The 8235-nt window shown below is 41.1% G+C and overlaps 1 long non-coding RNA gene across 4 annotated transcripts in view; it reads left to right on the top strand.

Moving 5' to 3' along the window:
* Positions 1 to 1733: 1733 nt before the first annotated feature.
* Positions 1734 to 8235, top strand: part of LOC147196316 (uncharacterized) — a 28001-nt gene continuing 21499 nt past the window's right edge. For all 4 annotated transcript variants that reach the window (XR_015102689.1, XR_015102690.1, XR_015102687.1 and 1 more), the window contains exons 1-2: positions 1734 to 5303; positions 6582 to 6655. This is a non-coding gene — a long non-coding RNA (uncharacterized LOC147196316). The remainder of the gene's footprint in view (positions 5304 to 6581; positions 6656 to 8235) is intronic.

The raw sequence follows: 8235 nt of genomic DNA, 5'->3' as shown, positions 1-8235 counted from the left end.
TACACTTTGTTTTTTGAAGAAGTTATCGATGAAAGAGGAGCGAATCAAAGTGTTGTGTGAACAATATTGTTGAAGGAGCCATTTTTGGTCCGGCAAAAGTTTGTCAGTCAGAAACAGGGCTAATTTTCTCTTTTGGCTTGGCGCCATTTATGATTGTGCTCCATAAATTCTAGCAATAAAAAGATGTGAAAAGTATGACATGACAAGGATGAAGAATTTGAACAATTATGGTTCTCACTTATAGTCTACCAAATCAAAAATAAAAGTTTTAGGAGCACACATTAGGGTTGTAATGATATGATGTAATGTCATATGATGACAGTTTTGTGGCATTACCTGTATATCAAATGCATATGCCCATCAAGCATGATCTATGTTTGGAAGTGCCCTCCTCATCATAGGAATTGTCTGCACATCATGTCGATAAATCAGCCAAATCACGGACTTTTTCAAAATCTTTCAACAAAGCAAATGAGATCAAGATGACTGTTAACGCCGCTAACCGGACTGTATTTTGTCGATTTGTTCCAATTTGTCTTTTCCTTTCATGTTGTCCTTGGCTTGGGTGCATACAGGTCTTCAAAGGGAGTGTTTGACCCGTGTTCTGCCTCCCTTCATCCAACATAGCTGCCCCCCCCCCCACACACACACACAGCCAGCACACTTTGGTTTGCAGACAGGCTCATCAAAGGCATCATTTGACCACCATGACTGGAGCCCAGATTCTTTACACAAGAAGCACGGCCGGTCACTTGTCTGCTCTGGTACGTTTATACTCACGGTGCCGAGTGACATATCCAACGGGGTGCAAAAATGTACAGGTATAAGGACAATTATGCTGTGCGGCAACCATATGCATTCTTGTAAATTCTGTACTATGATTATGCAGCCACTGCGTTGTACTTTGCAAAAAGTCCCCGGGCCACCATTGGATGTATTCCTTTCGGAGTGCTACTATATCCAAGGCTTTAACTGTGAACAAAACAAGTTTATCAAACACTCTTTTTGTTGGTCAACAATATTAAAAAAAAAACGTTTGAGGTAGCCACAGCTTCCTAAAATAATCCAAATATAGAATTGACAAATATCATCAACACGAGACTAAACTTGACTTGCCCCAGCATGAAAATGACGATGCGGCCGTTTTACCCCGAGCGCACAGGCACCAACGCACGAAAATAGGGCCCTGCATGTTGTTAGTTTACTGGTGTTATTCGTCAAGGAGAAAGAAAGCGACAAATTAGAATAATCAAAATAGATTAATTAACCCCTTAGGCTGAGGACAACTTTGCCAACTCTGTGTGTGCATTACTACTACTTCCATTTCCAAGACTTTGAGCAAGTAGTTAGGTCCATCCCAACGGCGCGCAACACCTGCAGCTGTGTCATTTCCTTCACACTCATCGTGTTGCTGTCTCTTTTGCGCATGTAGCCTTCCTCTCACCTCTTCCACGCCTCCCATCTGTGCCTCATCTGGTCAGCATTAACAGGGCAGCTGACATGGTAAACTCGAAAAAGTGTGCCAGTGGAAAATTCGACTCGCAATTTCAAGCTGCAAAGACGAAGGCCTGGCCTACAACAACAGTGGCACCTGGCTCGAGTTGAGCAGGGGTGGGGGGTGGACTCGTCCCAGAGGGTATCGAGAGATATGAGACGTTCTTAGAAACCAAATGCAGTGAGAGCTACAGTGGGAGGGATGGGGAGGGGGGGGGGGGGCCGACCTGTCACTTAGCTTGACGCATTAATCTGTTGACAAGCTCAGCTGCTCCCACAGCTCCAACCTACCCTGCGCTCGAAGCAAATTGGCCATCCTTTCCAGTCCAAAAGTGCTTGACTCAGATCTGCAGGCTTAGCTGTTACCTGAGGCAAGTCAGACCAAGACCTGCCTTCCAGCCTGCCTTTTCTAAATTATAGCCTCCGACTGTCGCTGGTGCCTGGGGCCATCTGCGTGTGTGTGTGTGTGTGTGTGTGTGTGTCACGCACGTGCACATCTGTGTGTGGAAACGCACCGGCGAACTCATTGCTTTAGTCAGAATCGCACGTTCACTCACCAGCACCCCACGCAGAAAAGTACAATTCCAAACTATTGATTCTGAAAGGAAAAAGGTTTTATGTGGGCGCTGTATGTGCGAATATATTGAAATACGCGGCTCTTTAGTTTAGTTTGCAACAGGTTGGAATAGTGATGCAAAACATGCGAAACACCGCATACTGTATATTTTTTGGATAACACACCACCCCTGTGATTAATAATTAAGAGGAAATGTCCCAGCAGTCCCTGGCGCTATTCTCAAGGCCAGTTTTTACAAAGAGCCTTTTTTTTGTTTCATTTTTGAGACCACTGTCAGACAACCATTTAATAATAAATAGTATAGCGCTTATATCGATTTCAATGTATGTCCAACTTTATCGTCAGTATTGCACCACAAAATCTGTTGATGCATTTACGATTGTGGTGGATGTTGACAAGCAGCACTAAAATCTGTTTTCATTCTTAAACTAACAATGTATTTGCCAGTTCTGTTCATTCGATTCATAGCCAACTATTTTCCTGCTTGACCAGCTGTTTTCTTTAAAAAAAAAACTCATCTTGAACAGTCTGTCTCTAACCAATAACATTTGTAAATGTGATCAAACATTTCGGTTCATTTCATTTGCATTGAGCCGGCATGTACTTCATGGTCGGACAGCAAGATTTTCTGATATATTTCTTTCTGGCTGGTGAGAGGCCTGTCATTACGCTGTCCCGCATAACACATCAAAATGTCACCGTTGGGTATTTCACTTTTGAAAGCGCCATCGCTGGCAACACTTATTTTCTGTTCTTTCAAAACTTTTATGTAGGTCATTTTGGAAACGGCAGCAATAACTGTGGTTTAGTTGAAAAAAGTTTGGATCTTGTTCACAAGGCAAGCAGGGGGAAAAAAACCCTCATTTATACACTGTGAATCTCATCCATATTCAAGTAGTTACTAGAGTGACACATTTGTAGTGTTGTAAAATACGCCTGTCGTGACAATTATGGGAATGACAGAATTCACGTGACAACATAACCACCTGTAATATTCACAACAACACTCAATAGTCTGTGTGCTTCCAGTAAGCTCCCATCACTGTTTAACTCTTTGTCCTGATGACTGACAAGCGAAAATGAGCCAGAGTGTTTATTGATACATACTCCAGTTTCTCCTCTCCCTATATTATTCACAACCACGTTTTTTTTTCTTTTGTGCTTTAAAGTGATGTATGCCATGTTGACATCTGCAGTTTGCCGAACATCCGTCCAAACCCGCAAAGCCATGAAAGTGGACTGTTTCCTTTTACAGCTTTTGCCAGGCAATCTGAATCCATAAAAGGTTCAATTGACAGTGTTGCTACGTGGTAAGAGATGGGCCTGGAGTATAAGGGGGTGGATGTTATTTCTTATTTATAATAATAAAAATGAACAACTTGCAGACATTTTGGTTTCCACATTTGGGTGCAGAGAGACACTTGGAGACATTCAAAAGACAGGATGTGACGCATCCCATTCTAGCAATCAAAGTTGTTGTTTTTTTTCATGAACACATTATACTGTAATTTATCAGAATGCAATCAGTACTGAAGGGTCAAATGTCATTTAAAATCAACAAGGCCCCTGCTTTAACATAAAACAATATTCCATAACGGCTGGAGAACATTGATTGGTAGCCAATAAAATAAATCTAAAATCTTGACATCAATGTTTGGCAGTGAAAACTTCCCACATAAATTCAAAGCGATCTATTTTTCCTTTTCTTTTTTCTTCGTTCACGGTAGAACATCTTTGTGCATACATCACAGAAGCCCTGAACACTCCCTGCTTGACAGTACAGTTTGTGCAAAAATAAAAAGCATGTTTTTCGAAAATGGGAGTCAGAACAAAAGACCAAATGAACCAAAACTCGCCTGAAAGGCAGAATGGCCTCTTAAAATGGAACTTCTTCAAAATATTTTTTTTTCGATGGTGACATAAACCAAAAGCAGGTTTCATTGTCATTTGATATTGATGTTTTAATTTATATTCTTAGTTTTTAACGCAACATTTATTTTTGATGTTCAATTTCAAGAAGACAACTCCTTAAGAATTAAATGTTAGAATGAAGTTTCGAAGTAAAATGACTTTCATTTAATAATCAGTTGTGTTACGTCCTATTTTCAGAGTGTCATCAAAATGATTGTTAGGAAAGTTGAAAAAAGGAACACTTAAACAACACAAGGTAACTCCAAGAGTTCCCTTTATTTTTGAGCAGTTTTATATCGACTCATACGAAATATATTACATTTTCAATGTAACTTGCCCAAACACTGCTATCAACGAGCAGGGATCTCAAATCGGAACATACAGTATTCCCTTTGACATGTGCAAGCATTGTCAGCAAAAAAATTATAAAAAATCATCCGGTTCATATTTTGCCTTTGAGCAAGGGTGGGGGGGGGCACAATAAATCAGCAATATGTTAGCCTTAAAATGGTCAAATAAAAAGTGAAAAGGGAGAGTCTGAGTGAGCAAAACTTTGCAAAGAAACCCCCTTTAGTCAGACAATTATCCTTTTTTTTTTTTTCATTTTTAACCACTTAGCAGGCAGCCATCCATCTATCCATCCATCCGTTTTCTTCCGCTAATCCCGTTCGGGATCACTTGTGAGCGGGAGGCGGGGTACACCCTGGACTGGTGGCCAGTCAATCACAAAGCACCCTTCAGCAGCATGGAACCATATTTGGTAACTTCAAAAACGGCGCCCTTGTCACTGTAAAACAATGGAACGCGTTGATTTCACCAGACCAATTAGCAAAAGGAAATAAAAGATAACAGCAACTTTTACAAATTAAAATAGAAGGATCGATTCAGTGCTGTGTATGATTAGAGAATGTATGAAAAATAAAACATCTTCTGAGATGTAGTAAAAAAAATGTTTAGGATATGAAGACGTTTTTGTGCCAACCTGTAAAAAAAACAACAACTTTGGTCACCCCTGAGGAAAAAGTCATCAAACTACGAGAATAAATTTGTAAACATGAAAATGAAGTTAAAAAAAAATATTTTGAAAACATCAGACGGGAGAGATGGTTGGGAGTAAGAAATCAGGCAAAAAGAGATGTCAAACACAAAAGGTTTGAGCGTGTCGTCACTTCTCCTTGAGGTCTCGTGTGTTTGATGTAGTGAGCAGTGCCCACATGTCCAGCCTCTCACTGCCAGGAAATTGCAACTTCGTCCCCCCAGAGCCCCTTTGACTGCTGGGAGCAACACTCATCGTTTGATGTTCTAAAGAAGGCTTTCCAATGTAAGTTGGCCTTCCATTCACTCTTTCCTCTTTTTGTCTATGATTCAGCCAAACGCTGGCAAAAGTTTTGTGAATTTCCCTTGTGGATACAGGATATCTATCCAGCTCGCTAACTTAGCTAGCGAGCTAAATAGACAAGATAAGAAAACCTCTATTTGTCTCACAATGGAGAAATTCCCAATTTACAGCAGCAACATTTTGAAAGGGAGAAGTAGAAGAACAAAAAGCATATAAATACATTATAAAATATAAATATAAGCATATTAAAATGGTGGGCGGCCCGGTAGTCCAGTGGTTAGCACGTCGGCTTCACAGTGCAGCTCCGGCCTCCCTGTGTGGAGTTTGCATGTTCTCCCCGGGCCTGCGTGGGTTTTCTCCGGGTGCTCCGGTTTCCTCCCACATTCCAAATAACATGCATGGCAGGCTGATTGGTCGCTCTAAATTGTCCCTAGGTGTGAGTGTGGGCGTGAATGGTTGTTCGTCTCTGTGTGCCCTGCGATTGGCTGGCAACTGATTCAGGGTGTCCCCGCCTACTGCCCGAAGACGGCTGGGATAGGCTCCAGCACCCCCCGCGACCCTAGTGAGGATCAAGCGGTTCGGAAAATGGATGGATATTAAAATGGTTGAGTGGGGGTGAGTCCAGGTTAGATATCTAGCTAGCTATCTACGTCGTTCGTTAGCTACCTAGCTAAGTAGCTATCTATCAAGGTTACAATAAGACACCGAAATAAATGGCTTGTGAGACAAAGACAGCAATGTTGACTTTAAACTAATTCTATATCAGTCAGCTTTGGGTCTGTTAATCGCCTTCACTCATGATTCAGATTTTGAACAAACATGTCTATGAGTATCCCAAGTAATGTGATCTTTAAGAACAAACATTGTCCATTAAATGCAAGAAATTGGCAGTTTTTTGATTATTGACACAAGTGTGGATGAGAATAAGCTAGTGGGCAGAGTCTGCCTTGCTGTTATGAAATGTAGGACTGTACTTGAAAATGAAGAGGGAAGTGAGTCATTGTTCTATCAGTGTAGGTTCCTGTTGTACTCAGGCCAACATAAGAGGCTTTCTTTTATTTTTTTTGGTGTCCAGAAATAGCTCGACAGTCACATAAATTCCTGTTTCAGATGACTCGTGTCCATCAACTTGCTTTTGTTGTTGTTGTTGTTTTGTTATTTCATTTCAGCCATGCTCCCTCACCATTTGTGAGCTGAAATTCACAACCTACATTGTTCAGGAAAAAATGCCAACATGTTTTCATGCTTTTTCTTGTGAAGGGCACCCGTGGCGGCAAAGAGGAATGTGATGATGGCAACAAAATTGAAAAACAAACATAACAAATTGGAATATGGTATGTATTGCGTGTTTCTGTCTCTTTGCATACAAACAAGCAACATGCTTCCTTTAAATAATGAAAACAAATTGACCGCCAATTCCAACTCTGTAGAAATTTAGATAGAGGCTGCACCGTATTTGTGAAGCAACAAGAACATAGCCGGAAGCTAAAAAAGCCACAATAAAAATAATGTCTTGTACCCTTTTTACTTAGGAAACCTAAACCGTCCTGCTTGGAAGTCAAGCTTACAACTTTCTTGATGGAATAAGGTCGCAAATGTTTCTCTTCTGAATGATTGCAAATATAGTTAGATTTGCAATCGCTCAACATGTGTGACCAGAATGAAATATTGTACCTTTGAACTTGTCATTATCATTCATTACACTCGAGTAATGCTTCACATAGCTTCATTTAAAAGAAGTGTTTTCCTCACTGCAGTGACTGATCATTATCCTGCAGCAGTTGTGGTCTGGTATTACACTGATGAAGCATGATTTGCCCCTCACGGTATAAATCACTCGCTTAGGTCTGTTTTTCCCAAAACTGAATAAATCTTGGGATACATTTGATGATGCCAGATGCAGATCAAGTTACAGCGCTTAAATCAATTATTGCAGCACTTTGGCGAAAAGGGGGAAAGGGGAGAAGAAAATGTGTCGTTTTATGACGACTACAACCTCCACCTTGATGAGATAGATAAGCAGAGCTTTTGAACCGGATTGCCTGTCAAAGAGGCGTTGAAGGATGGAATTGCGCAAGTTTTTTTTATTGAATTGATTTCTCAACGTGCATCTGATGACTTTAACCAAGCTTGCAATGCTACTAAGTCACCATGTTGAACCTTGAGGTGGCCAATAAGTCAAAATATGGAACACTCTCATTACCTCTTTGGCAAGTGTTGCTTTTCACCAACACCAGCCCGGAATCTCTGCTTGGAGCACAACTCAGCTGATATGACAGCATAATAATGTCAAGGACCAACATCTGTCTAATTTTGATCACGGTAAAAGCTTGGCATCACAGCGTATTTTGGACGGCATCCACTTCCACATTTTCAACTTAAACAGAAAGAAAAAAAAAAGATGTTGGCTTTGCAGCATTCATAAACCATGAAGGCACAAACAGCTGTTTTGTGTTGCCCTCCATTTGCACTGAGTCGTATTAATCAGCTCTTGGTTCACACTGGTGATTTATGTAACCATCTTGCATGCGATTGAAGGAGAAGAGAACACAAATAGATTGCAGACGCCAGCAGGGGTGTGAGTAATGTCCAACAGGCGGTGGTTTGCCAAAACGTGTCGCCACCACACCTTCACTTAATATCAACACCTTATCCAAGTCGACATCCAGGTGAAGTGACATGACATGAGTCTCTCCATTTAATTCTAACTTGCAGGCATTTATTTTCCATGGCTCATCCGATTCAGGGTCACGGGTGAATTGGAGCCTATACCATCTGAATTACCGGTCGCCAGTCAATCACAGGACACAGGTCGACCAGCGACGATTCACAATTACGTAGCTCCTGCAAATGAGAATTTCCAATCCACCCGACAAGCAAAAAACATGCAAACTCTGTGCAAAAGGTTCGAGCC

The sequence above is a fragment of the Hippocampus guttulatus genome, chromosome 13 (genome assembly GCF_054856545.1).
Source record: "Hippocampus guttulatus isolate MCC_2025c chromosome 13, RoL_Hgut_1.0, whole genome shotgun sequence".
NCBI lineage: Eukaryota > Metazoa > Chordata > Actinopteri > Syngnathiformes > Syngnathidae > Hippocampus > Hippocampus guttulatus.
Note: the sequence above shows the minus strand (reverse complement) of the source record. Positions and strands in the feature narration are given on the sequence as shown.